The sequence below is a fragment of the Talpa occidentalis genome, unplaced genomic scaffold, assembly GCF_014898055.3.
Source record: "Talpa occidentalis isolate TD23 unplaced genomic scaffold, MPIMG_talOcc4v2.1 talOcc4.4, whole genome shotgun sequence".
Classification (NCBI taxonomy): domain Eukaryota; kingdom Metazoa; phylum Chordata; class Mammalia; order Eulipotyphla; family Talpidae; genus Talpa; species Talpa occidentalis.
In genome coordinates, this window is record NW_023604295.1 from 42,187,839 (window position 1) to 42,210,690 (window position 22,852).

At 45.0% G+C, this 22,852-nt stretch overlaps 1 long non-coding RNA gene and 1 pseudogene across 1 annotated transcript; both read left to right on the forward strand.

Annotated features, from left to right (window-relative positions):
* Window positions 1-4,468: 4,468 nt before the first annotated feature.
* Window positions 4,469-5,481, forward strand: LOC119258103 (40S ribosomal protein S23-like; annotated as a pseudogene).
* Window positions 5,482-21,024: 15,543 nt separating this feature from the next.
* Window positions 21,025-22,245, forward strand: LOC119257445 (uncharacterized). Its single transcript, XR_005128030.1, has 3 exons — window positions 21,025-21,078; window positions 21,348-21,445; window positions 22,023-22,245. It is a non-coding gene; the product is annotated as an uncharacterized LOC119257445 (long non-coding RNA).
* Window positions 22,246-22,852: the final 607 nt, after the last annotated feature.

Genomic DNA, 22,852 nt, shown 5'->3' on the forward strand with positions numbered 1-22,852 from the left:
GCAAGTCACACAGCCAGCGCATGCAGGTTCCTGACTTCTGGACAGGGTTCCTTCTTTTTTGCATTATCTCTCTGTCTTTTGCAAAATATGAAACAAAAACTCCTTAGTTTTTAACTTCATTAACTAATGAGGAGGCATAAAGCAAGTGTCTCAGTGTTCAAAAGCTTACTTTTGAAAGAAGGTAGTACACACTTCCATAAGCTGAATTAAAATGCAACTGGTGAAAGAGTTAAAAGTTATGCATTTGGTCTAAGATGAAATAAGTGTTTCTCTACTCAGAAGTATAAATTTCCAGAATGTAACACCAAAGAGAAAAAAAATCTATATATAGTACAAGGCAATTGATACAAATATAAATTTCCCTTTCCATTCTAACATGCTATGTTACACAGGCTATATTTAAAAATTTCAATCTAGCTCCTCTATGTATTTTCTCTCCCTATTTGTCTTCCGAGGTAATGTGAATTGACCTAGCCTCCCTGGCTAGCACATCTCGCCACCTGTCCAACAACCAAGAGGAGGACAGAAAGGGGGATTAAATGAGTCCCAAACCAAGTTGGAGGTATATGGAAAGTGGTTTGAGGGAGGACAGAGGAAAGCAATTGCTACAGTGAAGGGTTGGGATAAACACTGCATTTCAAGATCCAGGGTCTTTAGACAGTTACTGTTGCAAACACCTCTAGAGTTCCCTCCTAAACATGAGCCTGTGTACATGACACCTTGGCGCTGTGAGCAAGAAACCAGTGGTACGAATGTTTAAGAGGTGAGCTGAGCCCTGGAGGCTGACAGGTGAGCTGGACCATTAGTGTGAGTGGGACCAGGCCTTAGAGCTCTGGCTCCCATTTGCTTGGCCCAACCTGCAGGAAGGCCCTCGAAATTCCATTAGGGGGTTCCTGTGGCAGATGGACAGAGGGTTTCTTTAAACCCTCTGCAGCCTGCCAGGAGCTCACCAAGCTGCCTGACACTTGAGCTCTGAACGGCTCTTATTCGGGACCAGCTCATGTTCCTCTGGGGGACATGCCCTGGCTTGGTGGTAACTGAAGACCCCTGTCTCCTGCTAGAGATGGAAACTGAACCATAGCTTTTGGTGGGGCCCCTGTGTCTCCCTGACAGGGTCACTTTCTAGAAGCAGAAAATTCAGTATCATGAAGAGCGAAGGATAGAATTCTGGGATACTCCTTGCAGGTCGCTGGACTCAGGACCCTGGGACCTTTCCCTCCTGAGGTGGCTCAGCCCCCACCCTCACCTCCTTTATCTGGGGAATTTATCCTTACAAACTCATTTTAGCCGTAACTTCTTCTGGGGGGGCTGCCTGAGAATCAAGAGCCTCTGGTTCTCAAAACAACCTGTTCTCATAAGAAAGTGAAAATCAAAATCAACAAAAAACTATGAACCAGAGACACTTTTTGGGGGGTGAGGGGCGGGAGGGGAGGGAATGGGGTCAGAATGGGGGGGGTTGCAATTGTATGGGGAATATAAAAATAAAATTTATTATTTAAAAATAAATAAAATAAATGAGTCAATACATTAAAAAAAAAAAAAAAAACCTGTTCTCCCCATCTTAGGATTTAGCACCTAGTTTCAGTGTGTGTGGTCGTTTTATAAATGTCCCATGTGTGTTTGAAAAGAACATATCTTTCAAACATTAAGGCCAACCTTTAAATGCTGACCACAGATTTGAGGCACCCAGAGGGGAGAAAGGGAGCGGAATGCGAAGGGACGCAGGGCACAGTAGACTATGGTGACGGGCTCTGGGCTCTTTGGCGCTGGGACATGAAGGGATATTGTACTGTCAAAACGCTAAGAAGGATGTAGAACAATGGTGCTGAAATGAAAAAGAAAGAGAGAAAGAAAAGAACATGTCTCTCTAGCTGTAAAGTGCCATTATGTTAAGTCCCATGAAAGACCATTATCTTCAGCTTCTAAATTGTGGATTTAAACCTTTTCCATGGTGATTTTGGGGGTGGGGGGTGGGGTTGGCTTATCAGTTACTGACAGTTGTATTAAAATCTGTTTCATTAAAATCTGTTTTATTAAAATCGGTTCATATCTCCCTGTAACTGTCAGTGTATACATTATACAACTTGAGGCTTTCTTACTAGGTACATGCAGCCTTTTCATTTTTATATCTTTATATAATTGAACCTTTTTAACAGTGTTGCGTCTCTATCTCTAATTATACCCTGATTCCTTCCACCCCCAACTTATATAATGAACATTTTCCTTTGAAAAATTTTAAGGACTGCATGTGGGTAAACCACAGTTTAATTAACTTGTCCTCTCTCATTGGGCATTTATTGTTTCTCATTTTTTACATTTATAAATCACACTTATAATGAGCGTATTTGTACACAATTATCTGTGATTATTTCCTCTGGGTAGCATCCTAGTAGGGGAATTATGAGGTCACATGTGTGAATATTTCAAAGGCTAGTCATGTGTGTTGCTTCTTCAAGGGTGTTGATAAAATGAGAATTTCTGCACGGACTGTCTAGTTGGCTTCCCTTGAGTTATCTGTTCCTAAAATCCCTCAGTGTTTTGGCTTGGTATTTTTTCAATCAGGCATTCCCCGTATGTGTGCCATTGGCGAAATTTTTAAGAACTTAGAAGGTAACATTATTCCTGTTAAATTACACCTACTAGGTCTGCCCCATCCCGCCTCACCTGCCGATGTCTCCCAGCCGCTGACTCAGCAGCGTCGGCCACAGTGTGGGGCCATGACTTCTGTTGCTTCATGCGAGTCAGGATGGAAATGAAAACAGAACCCCGTGGGGATAGTGAGTGCTCTTCCAATAGGACCAAACCAATCATTACAATTTATTAAACATTTACTAAGCACTAGGCACTACACATCTGTTACCTTGTTGGAACATCACAACCCCCCATTATGTAGGTATTGTCTCCATTTTAAGATGTAGAAGCTGAAATTCAGAGAGCGGAACTCTAGCTGTTCTCCTGGCTCTGAGCTGCCAAACCAGGATTCCAACCTCAGACTTGGGCCGTGGCCGGCCACCCACGGACGGTCCCACTCCAGAGGATTCCACCACCAGGTGGCAGTAGAGCCAGTGGGCCTAGGCAGAACCTCCCGCTTGAGACCTGAAATTAGCTCCAAAACTGCACTTTTCCCCTCTATAATAGCAGCACTGACTCTTATTGACAGGCCTAAAACTCGATTATTCAATAAAGTAAACATTAACTCAACAGGCACATTCCTCAGGGTAAAAAGATAATAAAGTAAACAGACCTTTGAACTTGGACCTTTCTAGCCTAGATTTCATCAATATGATTCCTGGGGGTGGGGGGGATCTGGTTTCCTAACCCACCCACATTTGGGTGATTCTCTCTGATTGCCCAGTCTTTCCCCGCGCTGGTACATCCACCGCTAGCAGTAACTGAGGCTATGCGGTGATGGAGCCTCCACTGGGAGGGCCAATCAGAATCTGGGTGAATCTGGGGGAGCTTGGTGGTCAGTGAAAGCCCTCCAGGGCTCTCAGACAGTCCAGATTTGGGAGAAAATCATCCACTCCCCGTCTGTCCACCAGCCTTCCACCCTCCAGCTTGTGAGGAAGGACGCATCTCTTTCTTTCTGATCTAAGAATCCACAAACCCCCTGTCATGTCTTCAATCGCAGTTTGAGCTTTTTTCCCTGCCTCCTCTAAAGAAAAGGTTTTATTCTTTTCTCCTTAGAGTTCCTGAACAAGCAGTAGGCTTTACTTGCTGATTTCCCCACTTGGTGGGCAGAGCATCTTTTTCAAACCATTTGAACACACATTCTTATTGTCTGACTGCACTATATCTCAACAGAAATAGAACATGAAAGGGATTTTTTTTTAACATGCTGCCACACGCTGGTTTTGCTTGGATGGTCCGGTGTTGAACATCAAGGCCCTGCCCAATGGCATCCTGGCTATCAACTGACTGCCTCCTAGTCCCCAGACCCCACATTTGCAGGCAGAGGTGAGTTAGGGATCTCCCAGTGGGGCTAGACCTGGAGAAGCAGCCAGGAGTGGGGTTCTCAGCTGCAAATCTGAGGGTTTGGAGTCAAGTTTCAGGCCTGTTCTGACTCCTGGCTCCTTTACAAGGTCTGTGATTTGGAGTAAGCTACTTAAGTTTATTGAACTTTGGTTTCCTCAGTGCAAAGTGGGGTAAGTAAAGCACTACTTGCACAATTTTGTATTAGATACAATAATGCATGGCAAGTGCTTAGCACATAGCCTGCCACACTGAGCTAAGTGCTTGGAGGGTAAATAAGATGCTCAGGCTTTTATGCCTCTGCCCTTTGGCTATTGCCTGCGGCCTTGATAGTGTTCATGCAGGATGCGCGTGGGACCATGATGCGGGGCGTGCATGCCTGACTGTGGATACCTGGAGTATGGTGTAGGCATGCGTGAGTGTGCACACCTGAGCCTGGAGGCTGAGGCTATGGTGGGGGGGAGGGGGTCACACAGAGGACTGCTATGTTGGCGGAATGGCTGCGAGGGAACTGCTACAAGAGAAAGCCCAGAGAAAGAGTAAAGATTTGCTGGGGGCTGGGGGGCCTGCCGGCAGGTTTGTCCCACAACTATTGGTGTTAAAAGAGCATTAACACCTATAAAAAGCCACGGAGGGCTCCAGTACTCTCCTTTACCCACCTGCTCAAATTGATAGAGAACCTCCCCTGTGCTTGCTGGCGCAACAGTGCTCAATGATGTTCAGTTAAATAAGGGTTGGGGATGATAACTCATAGAATCAATGAACTGTTACTGCAGACTGGCCTGTAGAAATCATAGTCTGCTATGGTCTGAATGTTTGTGTAACCCTCCCACTCCCTTCTAAATTACATTGAAATCTTAAAACCCAAATAATGGTGTTAAGTGGTGAGGCCTTTGGTCCTGAAGGTGGAGCCCTAGTGAATAAGATTAGGGCTCTTATGAAGGAGCTCCCTCGTCTCTTCCACCATGTAAGGACACAGCGAGAGGTCAGCAGAGGGCCTGGGCAAGTGCTGGGGTCTTCGTGCTGCAAGGAAGCTCAGAATCCACTGATGAGATCAACTGAGGCATGATAAACGGTACAAGGAAACCCATTTAGGCACTTCCCTAAAGACCAGTTCTTTTAGAGGCACTGCCCATGCAAAGGGAATTGCACTGGAAAAAAATAAGAGTTGAAGACAGCCAAATTCTGCCACCTGGAAGTGTGTCAAGTGTCTAGCTGATCAAGGACAGGGGGAAAAATAGGTTTTTGTATCCAATGATGGTTGTTTGAATTTTATTGAGGAAAATGAAGTTCTGGTTGTTGGATTTAGTCACAGAGGTCATGCTCTTGGTGACATTCCTGGAGACTGCTTTAAGGTTGTTAAAATAGCCGATGTCTCTCTCTTGGCCTTACGCAAAGGAAAGACCAAGATCCTAAGTTCTGGGGGTGAAAACACAGTAGCAATAATGTAGGGTCAGGAATGGACCACAGTGCAGGTTTTCTAGGATCCAGCAGACCAGGTAAAGGAGGAGTCAGAGTCCTCAGTGGTTTTTTGCAGTTCTTTTATTGGGATTACCAGGTGCACAGCAGGCAGGGGTGCTGGGGGGCTGGCAGGCTGGCAGGCCTCCCAGCCCCCAGCAAGTCTTCACTCTATCTGGGCTCTCCGGCCTTCTCTGCTTCTCTCTCGGCTTCTGTTCGTTCTCAGCTTCTTGGCTTCTGCTGGCGTCCCCATGACACCGCCCTTAAAAAAAGCCCAGTCTTAGCCCAGGTGAATCCCATCTACCTATGCCCACACCCTACTCCAGGTGCCCGCCATCAGGCATGCATTCAGGACCTCAAGGATCCATCATCTATCCTGATGGCGGGAGAGCAGAAAAGCCTGACATTTTCCCTTACCCTACAAATAAATTTTCACATGCCAGGAAAAAAAAAAAAGCCTCTGGGTCTGTAGTAGTTCGTTACAGCAGCCTGAAGGGCTAAGACAGTCTAGTTCTCTCAATAACCAGATGTCTTTCTTTACCAGCTTGAGTGAAAAGAAGGAACTTTATTAAGAGGTCAAAAGAAGTGATTCTAAGCTCCCAACGTACTACTTATTAAGAGCGTCCTGATAGTGGATCTAAAGACCCCTGAGTACTAGCCAGCTGTGGTTACTTCACCTGTGAGAAGATGCAAAGAGGCCAAAGGGGCAGGTGTTCCTATGGCTGCTGCTGACGGAGCAGGAGCCTAGCAGGGCAAGATCGTGTCCACTTGGGACGCTCCTAGGCCAACAAGGCCTGCCTCGCGTGCCACAGTTGTTTCACAGGGCTCAGGACTGGGACGAAGACTCCTCTCTGTACAGTTATAGTCTGCCCAGGTGTAAAGGCAGGAACTGGGCACAGTGCAGGTTTTCTGATCCCATGCAGACCGGGTAAAGGAGGAGTCAGAGTCCTCTGGTTTTGCAGGTTTTTTATTTGGGGTTCACCAGGCATATGGCAGGCAGGGGTGCTGGCTGGGGGGCTGGGAGACTGGCAGGCCTCCCAACCCCCAGCAAGTCTTCACTCTATCTGGGCTCTCTAGCGTTCGTTCTGCTGCTTCTCGGCTTCTCTTTCGGCTTCGGCTTCTACTACTGCTGCTGCTACTACTGCTGCTGCTGGCGTCCCCCCGTGACGCCGCCCTTAAAAAGCACAATCTTAGCTCAGCTGAATCCCATCTACCTATGCCCACACCCTAGTCCAGGTGCCCGCCATCAGGCATGCACTCAGGACAAGGATCCATCATCTATCCTGATGGCGGGAGGGCAGAAAAGCCTGATATTTTCTTTACCCTACACCAGGCCAGCCTGGGTGCTCATGGTGATGGTTTTAGAGACTGAGCTCTTTGAGCTTACCCACACAGACACTGGTCAGCCTGTGCTAGTTCCCCCTGCAGTTCAAGTGGACACGCTCCAAGGCCCTCGTATCACCTGGAGGCTGGAGGCTGGAGGCTGCCAGTCACAGCGGCTACCAGCAAAACCAAAATAGCCTCCCAGGGATAGTGTCAGCCTCCCCTCCACCTAGCCAGGACCAACTCACCCCATCACCAGAGCCGCTCCTTGCCCTGCCGACATCTCCATGTCCTCTTCCCAAGCCCCGAGGAAGCCCTTCCTTCCTGCTTCCACAGGCCATCGTCATTGTTGCCTTGTATTTCTCTTCCCAGCAGAGCCTCCTATTTCCTTTGGAAGAAACCACCATCCTGCATTTAGATAAGGAAATGGAAGCTGAGGAAAGGGGACTGGCAAGTACACACAGCTGGCCAGCACAGCGTTTCTCCAAACCGTAATGGGCCCGGGTTAGAGTGGTGAGGTGCGGAGGATGAGGCAGGGTCAGAGGACAGGAACAGGTCAGCTAAGTCGGCGCTGCTTGCAGAGCTCCGCAAGGGCAGTTGAGTCGGCAGTTGGGCGGAGGTGGAAGTGCCGAGGGGCTGAGGCCCTCTGTATGCTGGTTTTCTTTTTTTTTTTCTTTTTTGGTTTTCATTTTTAGTAGAACTTCCCTCAAGAGCAGTGCAATTAGATGCTTAATGAATCAGAAAAACTTTTTTGAGGATTAGGAGGAAATACCCAGTGCTGACTTATGGTTATAGGGCTATTTCAAAACCATAAAGTCTGGGCACTGTGAATTCCATTCATTTGCATGTGAGCTGCTATTAATTTGCAGATTGCATTTGGGACCCTAACAAGGCACACATAAAATTAAATTAACTAATTAGCGCAAATGTCTGCAACTGTTCTCAGGGCAGTTACTCAATGGGGCAGTGGTGAAAACCTAGGAACTTCAAAAGCAGGTTCTTTCCCTCATCCGTTGCATAAAAGCAGAGCTGCAAGAAGCACAGAGGCATGGGCCTCCCCGGTGACGCAGCGGTTGAGCACTGGGTTGCGAAGCTGCGCGCGGCCTCTGCGGCGCCGGTTCGATCCCCAGCTGCTCCCCGGCCACCGGAGGAGGGTCCTACGTGGTGTGCAGACCTCTCCTGCCGCCCGCTGCTCCCCTCAGCAGTGTACTTCGGTCCTTCTGCCTGCTCTGCTCCCCGCTCTGGCTCTGGTGAATTCTCTCACCCTGCCGCGCTTCTGACTGTACCCAGTGCTTGTATAAACAAAACAAACAAACCAGCAAACAAATAAATAAAAAGCATGCCTCTATTAAAAAAAAAAAATGGTTGTCTTTAAAAAAAAAAAAAGCACAGAGGCAGAGAGCGCAGGACGCCATCCTGGAAGCCCTGGAAGCCCTGGCAGATGGACAAAGCCACATGGAGTGGACGGAACCCGGAGACCCCATCATTCCTGACCCTGGCTGGATCTGACCTCTCCTGATGGAAAAGCTTAGACTTTTCCTATTGAAACCGGGAGCAGCTTAGAACACTTGGCATCCACGTGCTGGGGTGCAGGTGAGCAATGGGGACATTCACTCCAGTTTGGAGTCTCTTGGGGTCACTGCTCAGAGCACTTTATCCATTTCTATAAACCTGGACAAGGGAGCTGTTGCTGTGGGAACTTGCTCCTTTTTTTTAAAAAAAAAAGTTTATGCATACAAGAACTGGGGTACAGGCCAGATGTATGGGAGGGTGAGAGGATTCACCAGAGACAGAGCAGGGAGCAGAACAGGCAGACTGATGAAATACACTACTGAGGGGGAGCAGCGGGTGAGACAGGAGAGGTCTGCTGCACCATGTGGGTATCTCCATGGACGGCTGGGATGGAACCGGAGCTGCGGAGACTGTAGACAGCTTCACAGCGCTGCGCTCAACTGCCTGCGCCACCAGGAAGGCCCTCCTTCTCCCACTTTAAGGCAACTGATCTCAAAGTGCAGAACCTGGCCCAGCAACTTCAACATCACCGGGGAACATGTTAGAAATGCAGGTTCTTCCTCACCCCGCCCCTCTCCCCCGCCCCGGTAGTGTGTCTCCGGTTTTTAGTTCTTGTTGATTTTGATTTTTACACTATTATAATTAGTCTTTTTCCTGGTCCCTTATTTAGGTTTTCTAAATTCCTGCTATGAGTGAGACCATCCGGTATTTTCCTTTTTCTTTCTGGCTTATTTCACTGAGCATGGGCCGGGAAAGGAAGGACTAGGGTCAAAATAAGGGGGGGTGCAATTGTATGGGGAATATAACCAAAATGAAAATGCATACAATTGTGCAAAAATGAAAAATGATGTAAGAATTATATAAAATAAAATATTTAAAATAAAAAAAAAAGAAATGCAGGTTCTCAGCCCACAGCAGACCAACCGAGTCACAGTCTCCATGGGTGGGGCCAGCACCCTCCAGGAGATGGAGATATACGCTCAACTCTCCACATGTTCAACGTGAGATGTGTGTCTCTCTGACCTAAGGAAACCCTGGCTGTAGCAGCATTGTGGTTAAGAATGTGCACTTTCTACAGGCAGACCTGTGTGCCAGTTTCCCAATTCTGACTTTGCAGTGGGACTAGAGGGAGCCCAAAGGGTGCTTCTGGGCACAGACTGTAAGAAGGCCCTGGCTCTCTGGATCTGGAAGGCAGACACACTCTGAGAGTGAGGGCCTCCAAGTCCATCCCCATCCCCAGCTGCCGCAGTCACCTCATCCTAGTTCCAGCCCTGTTTTACCACTGGGCAGGTCATGCCACCTTGGACCTGGAATTCTGGCTTTGATGATCTGAGGTAGGCCTGAGAATGTGCATTTTTAAGAGCTTGCCAATTATTTTGGTTGTCAAATTTGGGATGACTGGGCTAAACCTCTCTGAACTTGAATTTTCTAACCTGTAGGACAGTGTGTCATATTTACCCCATGGGGTTGTTGTGAGGACTGAATACAATACAGCATGTAAAGCACTTAGCATCTGTCCAGCAGGAAGCGGCCAGCAGTGGTTGTGAGGGAGGCCTTTCCTGGGTTGCCAGGTGGGGATTGAAAAAGTTCCCATTCATCCCAGCGATGGTGTGATCTACCCCTGCACCCCAGCCTTTCTCAGACTGGATTTTATCTTATGGCAAAGGGGCACCTTTTCGAGTCCCGCTCTTAACCAGGAGTCTGGTTTCAGGTTCTGGAGAGAAGACATGGGATAGCCTGGACACCCTCAAGAAGAGGAGCTCTGAGTTGTCCATGCAGGGGTGTGCTGCACTGGGGGGCGGTAATAAGAGGGGGAAGCAGAGATTCCTCCTACCTCAGATTCCTCATTCCTGGGAGGAAAGAGTGTCGCTGCAGACTTGAGTTCCAAGCAAAATGAAAGGAGAAAGGGAACAGACCTTTGTGAAATACCAACTAGGAGCTGCTGCGCTTACACGCGGTCCTGCCGAACTCTGTGATGACCTGTGAGGTAGGGGTTATCGCCTTCCACATTTTACAGACAAAGAAGCTGAGATGCAGAGAGACTCGCTTGCTCCAAAACCCAAATTCTTTCCTCACGTAAGTGGTGTTCCGATTGCGCTGTGTGGGACCCAGGCCATTTAGGTTACTTTGGGGGGGCTGTAGGAGGAAAGGAAGGGTCCCCGGGCCTCATGGATCTCCCATCCCATAGCCTTAAACTGATTTGGGCTTTCAAATAAGATTCTTTCATGATTTCCTCGAAATTAAGAAATTCATGGAAAAAATCGCTGCTCTGTACAATTCACCTGCCCGAAGACTCGTGTCGCCCCGGGCAGCCCTGGCCTCAGTGCCACCGGCTCCACATAAGAGGTTCTTTGGGTCTCAACTTTAACTGAAGAATTAATATGAAAGATATTAGACTTCAGTGTGTGAGAGAGAATCCCCATACACCTTGAACTTACAGAGGAAATTGTAAAGGACTGGTCCTGTTTCTCTTGGACTCTTCAGGTAGATCAGGGATATGAAAGTGTGGGAAGAGGACGATTTGTGAAAACACACTTTTGGGCAGTTCCGTTGCCATCCTGAAGCCTCCATGTGGTTAGGAAGGGGTGTCATCCACTTTACCTAAAATCCAGTGGGAAACCCTTACGTGGGACTACTTGGAGAGTTTACTAAGTGTTTCACTGATCAACTGCTGCAAAACAAACCACAGTAGAAATGAATGCCTTGACACAACAATAATCACAGATTTGGTCACAATTCTCCGATCTGAACCAGGCTCAGTGGGGACATTTTGTCTGTGCTGCACACGGTGTCAGGTCCAGAAGCGCTTACTCACCTGGCTGGCAAGCTGGTGCGGGCTGATGAGATGGAGAGATTGCCTGGTATCGTTGACGGAGGGGTTTGGTTCTCCAGGCAGCAACCTGGACTTCCTCACAGCATGGGGGCTGGTTGCCAATAGGAAGGAAGGGGGAGCTGCTAGTCCTCTTAAAGGATAGGCCCAAGACAGGCGCAGAGTTACTTCTACCATCTACTATTGGTTAAGCAGTCACGGGTTACTCCGATGGGAGGAGTAATAGATTCCACATCTTGATAGCTGTGTGGGTATGCATAAAAAGGGAAGGCATTGAGTGCGGCCATCTTTGGAAATGAGGCATGCCATCTGGAGTGAAGGGGGTGCATGGGGGGCTATGATCTGATTGCCATCTCCAGAGTATGACACACATATGTGCTAACTTGGGGTTTTGGAGGCAGTGCCAGGAGCTTGCAGTTATCTTAAGATCATTCCAGACTTCCTTGGAACAAAGGGAAGTATCAGTGTTTCCCATGGATCAAAAGTGGACCAAGTGGCGGTGTGAGCCCATGGGTCCAAGCGGGAAATAGGAAGGAAGGCTGTCACAGTGGCCATTCAGAATACAGGTGCATCACGTGGGCCAAGGAAACAATGGGGAAGCCATGGTAGTCTCTGAGTAATTCAGCAAAGCACCCACAGCAGAAAGTCAGCTTCACTTATCTGCCAGCCAGATATACAAAGTTGGCCAGTCTCCTCATCTCATCTCCTGTCCATTCGTTCACCTGGAGATGACAGAAGCATCTGCTATGAGGTAGGGAAGGCAGGGGATTGGGTTGGAGGAAGGGGCCTTTCCCAGAGGTGGCAACACCAACTGCAAGGCTTGGTGTCAGAGGGAGGAGCTTCCCCGTTTCACGAAAACTAATACATAACCACTGAGAGAGACTGTCTTTCTGGTTTAGAGTAACTGCAAGGCTCTGCAGCACCTAATCTGAGCACGAAAAATCATGAGTTTCCATCCTGCGGCAGAAAAATTTTCCCACTGAATAGTTTAAAGGGTAGTGAGAGCAAACGACACAGGTTTTTTTAATATTGTATTTTTTTTAATTTTTAAATTTTTTTTTAAATAATAAATTTTATTTTTATATTCCCCATACAATTGCAACCCCCCCATTCTGACCCCAATCCCTCCCCTCCCGCCCCTCACCCCCCAAAAAGTGTCTCTGGTTCATAGTTTTTTGTTGATTTTGATTTTCACTTTCTTGTAGTTATTCATTTTCCTGGTCCCTTATTTAAGTTTTCTAGATTCCTGTTATGAGTGAGACCATCCGGTATTTTTCTTTTTCTTTCTGGCTTATTTCGCTGAGCATGATCCCTTCCAGCGCCATCCATGTTGCTGCAAATTGCATGTGTTTATCTTTTTTGAATGCTGAGTAATATTCCATGGTATATATGTACCACATCTTCTTGATCCAGTCATCTATTTTTGGGCATTTGGGTTGTTTCCAAAGCTTAGCTATTGTAAACAGTGCTGCTATAAATATAGGGGTGCAGGTGTTCTTTGGAATTGATGTTTCCGTGTCCTTTGGGTAAATACCTAGGAGTGGAATTGCTGGATCATATGGAAGCTCTATGTTTAGTAGGTCCAGAAATCTCCACACAGCTCTCCATAGTGTTTGGACCAGTTTGCACTCCCACCAGCAGTGCAGGAAGAGTTCCTTTTTCTCCACACCCTCGCCAACATTTGTTGTTGCTAGTTTTTTTAATATGTGCCATTCTCACTGGTGTAAGATGGTATCTCATGGTAGTTTTGATTTGCATTTCCCTGATTGCAAGTGATGTTGAACATTTTTTCATATGTCTGTTGGCCATTTGCATTTCCTCTTCAGAGAAGTTTCTTTTTAGCTCTTCTGCCCATTTTTTGACTGGATTATTTTCTTTGTTGTTGCTGAGTCTCATCAGCTCTTTGCAGATTTTTGTGATCAGTCCTTTATCATTAGTGTTGTGTGCAAAAATGTTCTCCCAGTTGGTGGGGTTTCTCTTTGTTTTTGTTATTGTCTCTTTTGCTATGCAGAAGCTCTTTAATTTGATGTAGTCCCAGCTGTTTATCTTTGCCTTCACTATCACTGCTTTGGGTGATGTGTCTGTAAAGATGTCTTTGATGTGCAAATCACGTAGTGTTTCGCCTATATTTCCTTCTATATATTTTATGGTTTCAGGTCTTATGTCTAGTTCTTTAATCCATTTTGAGTTGATTTTTGTGTATGGTGTGAGGTAGTGGTCAAGCTTCATTCTTTTGCATGTAGTGACCCAGTTTTCCCAGCACCATTTATTGAACAAACTTTCTTTGCTCCAATGCATAGTCTTTGCTCCTTTGTCAAGATTAGTTGACCATAAATCTGTGGGTTTATTTCTGGATTGTCTATTCGATTCCATTGGTCTGTATGTCTGTTCTTGTTCCAATACCATGCAGTTTTGATGATTATGGCTTTGTAGTAGAGTTTGAAATCTGGGAGTGTGATGCCTCCCTTCCCTTCTTTTTTTTTCAGGAGAGCTTTGGCTATTTGGGGTTTTTTGTGATTCCATATGAATTTCATCAATAATTGTTCTATTTCTTTGAAGAATGACATTGAAATTTTGATTGGAATAGCATTGAATCTCTATATTGCTTTTGGTAGGATGGCCATTTTAATAATGTTTATTCTTCCAATCCATGAGCAGGGGATGTCTTTCCATTTCTTTGTGTCTTCTTCTATTTCTTTTAACAGTGTTTTATAGTTTTCTTTGTATAGGTCCTTTACCTCTTTTGTTAGATTTATTCCCAAATATTTGATTTTTTTTTGTTTCAATAATAAAAGGGATGGTTTTTTTGATTTCTTCTTCTTCAGATTTATTGTTTGTGTATAGGAAGGCTACTGACTTTTGCGTGTTGATTTTGTATCCTGCCACTTTACTGAACTGATTGATGAGTTGAATTAGTTTTTCTGTGGAGTTTTTGGGGTTCTTTATGTATATTATCATATCATCTGCAAATAGTGATGGTTTGACTTCTTCTTTTCCTATTTGGATTCCTTGGATGTCTTTCTCTTGTCTTATTGCTCTGGCTAGGACTTCCAGTATTATATTGAAGAGCAGTGGTGAGAGTGGACATCCTTGTCTTGTTCCAGATCTTAATGGAATTGCTTTCAGCTTTTCACCATTGAGAATGATACTGGCTGTTGGCTTGTCATAGATGGCCTTTATGATGTTGAGGTATGTTCCTTGTATCCCAAGAATTTCAAGGGCTTTTATCATGAATGCGTGTTGCACTTTGTCAAAAGCTTTCTCAGCATCTATTATTATTATCATATGGTTTTTATATTTCTTTTTGTTGATGTGTTGGATAACGATTGATTTTCAGATGTTGAACCATCCTTGTGTCCCTGGAATGAATCCTACTTGGTCGTGGTGAATTATCTTATGGATACATTGTTGGATTCTGATAGCTAAAATTTTACTGAGGATTTTTGCATCAGTGTTCATTAGGGAGATTGGCCTGTAGTTTTCCTTTTTTGTGTTGTCCTTGTTCGGTTTTTGGTATTAGTGTAATGTTGGCTTCATAGAACGTGTTTGGTATTGTCCCTTCCTTCTCAATTTTTTGGAAGAGTTTGTGAAGGATAGGCACCAATTCATCTCTGAATGTTTGGTAGAATTCATTTGGAAATCCATCAGGTCCTGGGCTTTTGTTTTTGGGAAGGTTTTTGATTACCATTTCAATTTCACTGCTTATAATTGGTCTGTTTAGGTGTTCTATTTCTTCTTTATCTAGCTTTGGGTGATTGTAGAGTTATAGGAATTTGTCCATCTCCTCTAGATTGTTGAACTTGTTTCCATATAACTGTTCATAGTAGTTGCTGATTATTCTTTTGATTTCTGCTGTATCCGTTGTGATTTCTCCTCTTTCATTTGTGATCCTGTTTATTTGTGCTTTCTCCTTTTTTTCCTTTGTGAGCCTGGCTAGGGGTTTGTCTATTTTATTTATTTTTTCAAAGAACCAGCTCTTGGTTTCATTGATCTTTTGGATTGTTTTTTTAGTTTCAATTTCATTTATTTCTGCTTTGGTTTTTATTATTTCTTTTCTTCTACTGGTTTTGGGGGTTTTTTGTTGTTCTTTTTCTAGATCTTTGAGCTTCGAGATTAGGTTGTTTCTTTGAGTTCTTTCTTGTTTCTTGATGTGAGCTTCTATTGCTATATATTTTCCTCTTATTACTGCTTTTGTTGCATCCCATACATTTAGGATATTGGTGTCCTCCTTGTCATTCAATTCAAAGAATTTTTTAATTTCTTCTTTGATCTCCTCATTAGTCCAGTGGTCTTCCAGTAGTGTGGTTTTTAATCTCCATGAGGTAGGAAAGTTCCTTGCCTTATTTTTATGGTTTATTTCTAGTTTGATGCCTTCATGGTCAGAAAAGATGGTTGATATGATTTCAATCTTGGTGTATCTGTTGATGTTTGTCTTGTGCCCCAGTATGTGATCGATCCTGGAGAATGATCCGTGTGCGCTTGAGAAAAATGTGTACTCCGTTTTTTTGGGGTTTAGTGTTCTATAGATGTCTGTTAAGCCCAAATGCTCTAGGTCCTTATTTAGAGCTTTAGTTTCTTTACTTATTTTTTGTCTTGTTGATCTATACATTGTTGATAGTGGTGTGTTGAAGTCTCCTACTACGTATGTGTTTTCTCTGATGTCTGTTTTCAGAGAGGACAACAGTTGTCTGATATATTTTGGTGCTCCTTCGTTTGGTGAGTATATGTTAATGAGTGTTATTTCTTCTTGAAGTATTGTCCCCTTGATCATAATGTAGTGACCATTGGGGTCTCTTTTTATTTTTTTGAGTTTGAAGTCTGTTTTATCTGATATAAGTATAGCTGTTCCTGCTTTCTTTTTTGGTCCATTTGCTTGTAGGATTGTTTTCCATCCTTTAACTTTGAGCCTATTTTTATCTTTTGTAGCTAAATGTGTTTCCTGGAGACAGCAAAAGGTTGGGTTTTGTTTCTTAATCCAGGCTGCAACTCTGTGTCTTTTTATTGAAGAGTTTGTCCATTTACATTTAGAGTTAATATTGATATGTTAGCATTTGTATTTGCCATTGTGTTTGTCTTTCCTTTGATTTTATTTATTTATTCTTTTAATAACTTTTTTTAATTTTTAAGTTTTTTTATATTGTTGTTCATTTTTAAACAATGTTTGCTTCCCCCACTCCCTCAGGTGTAGTCCCCACAGAGTTTCCTTCCCCAATGCACCAGTGCACCAGCACCTCAGTCCCCTGCGCTCCTCCCTCCTTCCCTCTGATCCCTCTCCCGCCTCCTCCCCTGCAGGATGTCTCTGATTTGTAATTGTCTGTTTTTGCTTTGTTGTGCTTTGTACTGTTATTATTTTTTACACTGATGTCTTACTTGGTTCCCCTATATTCCTGCAATAAGTGAAACCATCCGATATTTTTCTTTTTCCTTCTGGCTTATTTCACTGAGCATAATTCTTTCTAGCTCCATCCACGTTGCTGCAAATGGCATGAGTTTATCTTTTTTGATTGCTGAATAATATTCCATTGTGGATATATGCCACATCTTCTTGGTCCAGTCATCTATTTTTGGGCATTTGGGTTGTTTCCAGGTTTTACCTATTGTAAATAGTGCTGCTATAAACATAGGGGTACAGGTGTTCTTTTGAATCATGGTTTTTGTGTCCCTAGGAGTGGAATTGCTGGGTTGTATGGTAGCTCCATTTTAAGTAGACTGAGGAGCCTCCAGACAGCTTTCCACACTGGTTGGACCAGTTTGCACTCCCACCAGCAATGCAGGAGAGTTCCTTTTTCACCACATCCTCGCCAACATTTGTTGTTGCTTGTTTTTTTTGATATGTGCCATTCTCACTGGTGTAAGGTGGTATCTCAATGTGGTTTTGATTCACATTTCCCTGATGATAAGGGATGCTGAACATTTTTTCATATGCCTGTTGGCCATTTGCATTCCCTCTTTGGAGAAATGTCTTTTAAGTTCTTCTGCCCATTTCTTGACTGGATTGTTTATTTTGTTTTTGTTGAGTTGTGTGAGCTCTTTGTATATCTTTGTGATCAGTCCCTTATCAGTTGTCTGGAGTGCAAAGATTTTTTTCCCAGTCAGTGGGGTGTCTCTCTGTTTTGGTTAATGTCTCTTCAAAAGATACAGTTTTAAAAGTTTATTTAGCCACCATCAGTTAACAGCACACAGCACATCCTGGAACCAGGTCTGCTTCGCCTCCTTGCTGGAACACTTCCATGACCCCGGTCCGAAGGCCATGGCATGGAGCAGGCCTGGCACTATGCATTGTGCAGGTTGTTTGTTTCTGTGCTAGGGAGAGAGACTTGCCAGAAAATTCACTGGGATCCTGGGGAAGGATTCACAGGTGGAAAGGGTTTTCATTTCCCCAAAGCACCCCAGCACCATCAGATAGCAACACTATCCTCAACCCTTCTGGACTGCTCAGCCTGGCCTAGAGGTCTCTTCCTTCTCTGTCTGTCTCAGATCTTGCATCTGGAAATGACTGCACTTTGCTCACAGCATGTCACTGAGCATCTGTACCCACAGGCCAACATCTTTTTGTTTTTTTTAAAGAGTTATTTATTTGTGCAAGCACTGGGTACAGTCAGAGGCGCGGGAGGGTGAGAGAATTCACCAGAGCCAGAGCGGGGAGCAGAGCAGGCAGACTAACAAAGTACACTGCTGAGGGGAGCAGTGGGCAGCAGAAGATGTCTGCGCACCATGTGGGACCCTCGCCCGGCGGCCGGGAATTGAACTGGCACTGCGGAGGCTGCAGAGGCTGCGGGCAGCCTCGCAAGCCAGCACTCAACCACTGCACCACCAGGGGAGGCCCAACATCTTTTTTTTTTAAGATTTTATTTTTGCATAGAACTGGGGTGTAGGCCAGAAGTGCAGGGGACAGGGGATGAGAGGATTCACCAGAGATAGAGTGGGGAGCAGAATATGCAAATCTACTGAAATACATTGCTGAGGGGAGCAGTGGGTAAGACAGAGGCCTTGTGGGTCAGCTCCCTGGCTGGGGATAGAATTCAGGCTGCCACAGTGGGCCTTCGTGGTGATAGCACTGAGACTTAACCCCAGGCCACCAGGGATGTCCCACAGACCAACATCTTAACATTGTCTAGATTCCGGGGCTGCTGTGTTGACAGCTGTGGTTGTGGTGTCAAACAGATTGGAGAGAGTTGGGAGTAAGGAAAGGCTAGATACATTAATAAAATTAACCAGAATTTCTGTCTAGTCATGAGAGCAGGATCTTTGGGAGGGGGAGGTAGGATTGGACCATGTGGCACTGGCCTGCAGCTAGAGGCTAACCTTTTCCCAGGAATCTCTCTTCAGCTACCCCTGATTCATTGTTTCCCCTTGATGCCCTGACCCAAGTGTGGATATATTACCTTTCTGTCATGATTGGCCCTAGCCTAGCGTACTGAAACAGGTTTTACCAGAAGCTTAGGATGTGCAAATGAGCAGTGAACACAGATTACTATGGGAGTGGCAACCTGGCATCCAAGGAGGGCTTACTTTGGGACCCTCTCCAGAGGCCCCATGCCTTCCAGCTCCACAGGGTGAACCCCACCCTGGCCCCCTCTACCAGGGACATCCAAGGTCAGGACACTGAGACCTGGGTTTCCCACCCTGCCTGCCTTGGGCCTCTTTTAATAATTCATAATCTTAAATGAAGACTCTTCTTCCCAGATGGGAGTAGCCTTGAAATGACCTGTCCTTTCAAGGAAGTCCAGATGTTATGCTGCCCCACTCCTTTCAACACCATAACCCTAAGATTAATATAGCAGATTCAGAAATCAAACACAGCAGTGACACTTGTATCCAGATTTTGTTTAACTCTTAAGTCACCAATAAAATCTAGGATTCTTCCAGTCATTAGTCCTTTTCACCACATGCTTATGCTTCAACTCTAGGTCACGTAAGTAAGATGTTTGTATGGTAGTTTAAAAATATGCACATGTCCTTTGTGCTCCTCCCTTCAGGAGGTGGATCTGGGATCTGGGCTGGAGTTAACAACTCACTTAAATAAGTAGAATATGGTGGAAGCGATGGTGTCTGAGGCTAGGTCCTAAAAGATTTGTGGTTTCTTTCTTGGATCTCTCTCTCTCTTTCTCAAAAGATTGATTTATTTATGCATACCAGAACTGGGATATAAGCCAGAGGGGTGGGGGGGTGAGAGGATTCACCAGAGAGTGGGGAGCAGAACAGGCAGATGTACTGAAATGCTCTACTGAGGGGAGCAGTGGGCAAGTCAGGAGAGGTCTGCCACACCATGTGGGTTGCTCCCTGGCCAACCGGGGTTTGAACTCATGCTGCAGTGGCTGGAGATAGCTTGATAGCCAGGGAGGCCTTTTTTGGGATCTTTCTTGACTTGCTCATTCCAGGAGAAGCCAGTTGCTATGTCATGAGGATACTCAAACAGCACTTTAGAGAGGTCTATGTATGTGACAAGGAACCAAGATCTGCCTACAACCAGGCCTAAGTTGTCGTGCTTGGAGTGAGCTGCCTTGGAGGCAGATGCCAGCCCCTGTTTAGCCTCCAGTTGCCTACAGCCCTGGCATCTTGCCTGCAGCCTTGTGGGTCAGAACTAACCATCTAAGCTGCTCCCAAATCCCTGATCCTCATATTTATTGTTTTTAAGTATGTTATACAGCAGTGGGTAACTATTGCTAATACCCCTTGTGACTCACTTTGGTCTGTGAAGAATGAACAAAAGTGTCGTGCCATTTCCAGGAAGAAGTCTCAGGAACAAAGTTGCAATCCACTGTGCTCTTTTTCTAGTGAGGTTCCAGCTGATGGCAGCTTTATCAGCCTGGCTCTGGAATGAGGACCATTTCTGGGTCAGTGTCTCGGCAAGGAAAAGATGACAGAGGCAAAAAGAGTTGTGGAAAGTTTAATGAAGAGACAATTAACAAAGGTGTGACAGCCTTGGCAGAAATCAGTAAAGGATAGTGAAACCTCTTAGGCCAGCAGCCCACCCTACCAGCCCCCAAGCCAGAAGGAACAGGGGAGGGAATAGTCACCAAAATTTGGCAAGAGCTGTAGCTGTACGGGAGGGCTACCATATGGCACTGTGGGCTTCTGTAGAGAAAGGCAGTCATTGCTGTACAATAGCTCTGCATGGAGGGTTCTGAAGGAGCCAATACCCATGTCTTACCTCTTGCTCTGCTGCCCACTGGCTGCCCCATGTAGTCTTAAGTATTGGGTTTGCCAGTATGTGAGGTTTTTTTTAGATTTATTTATTCATGCACATCAGAGCTGGGGTGCAGGCCAGAGGTGTAAAGGGTGAGAGGATTCACGAGACACAGCACGGGGAACAGAACAGGCAGACTGACTGAAATGCACTGCTGAGGGGAGCAGCGGGAGAGACAGGAGAGGTCTGCTGTGCCATGTGTGTCACCTCCCTGGCTGGGGATCAAATTCGTGCTGCAGTAGCTACAGATTGCTTCGCTGACGCGAGTCTTTAAAAATGGTATCAAATGGGCCTCCCTGGTGGTGCAAGGGGTTAAGTCTCAACACTATGAAGCTATCAGCAGCCACTACAGCTGGCCAGAAAACTGACCCACATGGCGCAGCAGACCTCTCCTGACTCGCCCACTGCTCCCCTCAGCAGTGTATTTCAGTCAGTCTGCCTGTTCTGTTCCCCACTCTGTCTCTGGTGAATCCTCTCACCCTCCACAACTCTGGCTTGTACCCTTGTTCTTGTATGCATAAATAAATCTTTTCAAAAAATGGATTCAAACAGCTCAATCTTTCAGCTCTCAGGAGTATAATTTGTAGTTTAACTCATTTTGATGATCACTGAGAGGAAGCTTTTCTTAAAAGAACTATGTTCTATTCCACAGAGGTTCTTCTGTAGAAGAAGTGGCCAGCACCTGCTTTAAATTCTTCCCTATAATGAAGTATTTCCTTCCTTGTTAGATGGAGATTTCCAGATGCCTGTGGACCTACCCATAACCCACACTGGAAGATTTTGACTCATAGAGGTAACAACCTCCAATTTCAGGAGAATACGTTGTTTCTCAAATGATCCTGGGCCTTTTTTCTTTCTGGAAATGCATATTATGGAGCAACCCAGCCTCAGTCCAACCAGAGGATTCATACAATTCCCTCCCGCTTCCAAAGCTGCATTAGCCAGTCCTACACTTTTAAGACCCAGGAGTTCCTAGCCAGAGAAAGGGCCAACTGAATAGGACTGAACTTACAGGATAAATATGTCAATAGGCGAAGTTCTTAGAGCTGCTTGCTCTTGCAGAGAGCCTGTGCCAAATGAAGACTTCAAACCTGTCATTAGAGCTTTGAAGCCAGTGAGATCACCCCTGCCACCCAGGGATGCACTCCCCGTGACTTCAGGTAGGTTATGATCAATCATGAATTAAGCTAGAGCTGAAAAGATCCCTCTTGAGAAATAGTAGTGGCTTTTGCCTAATGTGGTTACTCTTAATGTTTATACCTGTGCAGAACAGGGACTTTCTCTGCCTGCTGTACAGGAAGTCCAATTCATAAATGTTCACAAGGTAACGTCATTAGAAAAAATACCTATCAACCAGGGTGTATGTAGATGTCTTCTCTATATGTTAGAAGAATAGATGATTTTCTGTTCCAAGACATCTAATTTTGGAAAGAAGCCGTTTACTAATCTAGATCTGGGAATACTGGTCCAACATCAAATTAAAATAATGGTGCATCTGTGGGAGTGGAGAGACCCAAGGCAGCTTGCCAACGGATACTCAAATAGGATAAATATAGCCCATCTTCCTGGAGCACCAATTTTGTTAGTTTTAAGGGAGAAACACATTTTTATCTATAACACATTACGAAACAGACTGTAAAATTCACATGGATTTTAAATATAAATTGCAAATCTTCAAAGAAATTTTAGCTTACAGCTGGCCTTTTTGGGCTACAACCTCTTCTTACCCACCCCCAGCTGGTGTTCACGTGAGGGGGCTTCCATGGCAAAGCTGAAGCAGCATGTGATCTGAAAGTCCCTTGCGGCTGTCGAGCTCCACAGATGAGAGGAAGACAAAAATATGACCAGAAGACAAAATACCCTGAGGCTACCTCGTGCATGAAAACTTCCCTAGGTCAGGAGCGGCTGTCTCACTTTTAGAGCAAGGCCACAGCCATCTAGGTGAGTGGGTTTAACAGGGTTTCTTTGTGAACTGTTTAAAGATAGTCTTTGGTGTCCCTCAATACCCTTTAAGTGAGGATTCATATAATAAATTCCTGCTTGATGTTAGAGCCCAGAAAAAAAAAAAATGGCTTCCATAGAACAATTAGACTTCTTTGTCTTTTTTGGACAATGAAAATTATGTAACTTGACTTTCTTTCTGCTTAAGTGCCAGAGATCTCAGAACCCAGCTTCTTAGGTCTTGTGATATGTTCACCTCTGGTGCCAGAAAATGCCTACCCCTTCTGCCTCCTTCAGAAGAGCTCTGAACTGTTCCATCCCTTTATGTCAAGTCTTGTAAACAGCCAGCCAACTCAGGAAGCAAGCAAGGCACATATTTTAATGTAAATATTTTTTCAAGCAGCTTTTAAAAGGATGTGATCAATTTACAACCAAATTCAGAGACAAGACCAAAGAGAACACAGACTAAAAGACAAGTAAAGCACTAGAGAGGAACAGCTGATGGGTATTATTTTTTTAAGAGAAAACCTATGCAAATTCACATTGTTTGGCTATTATAAATAATTCTGCTGTTTATACTTATGCGCATAATTCTCTGGTTAGTTATCTGAAAGATTTCTAAAAGT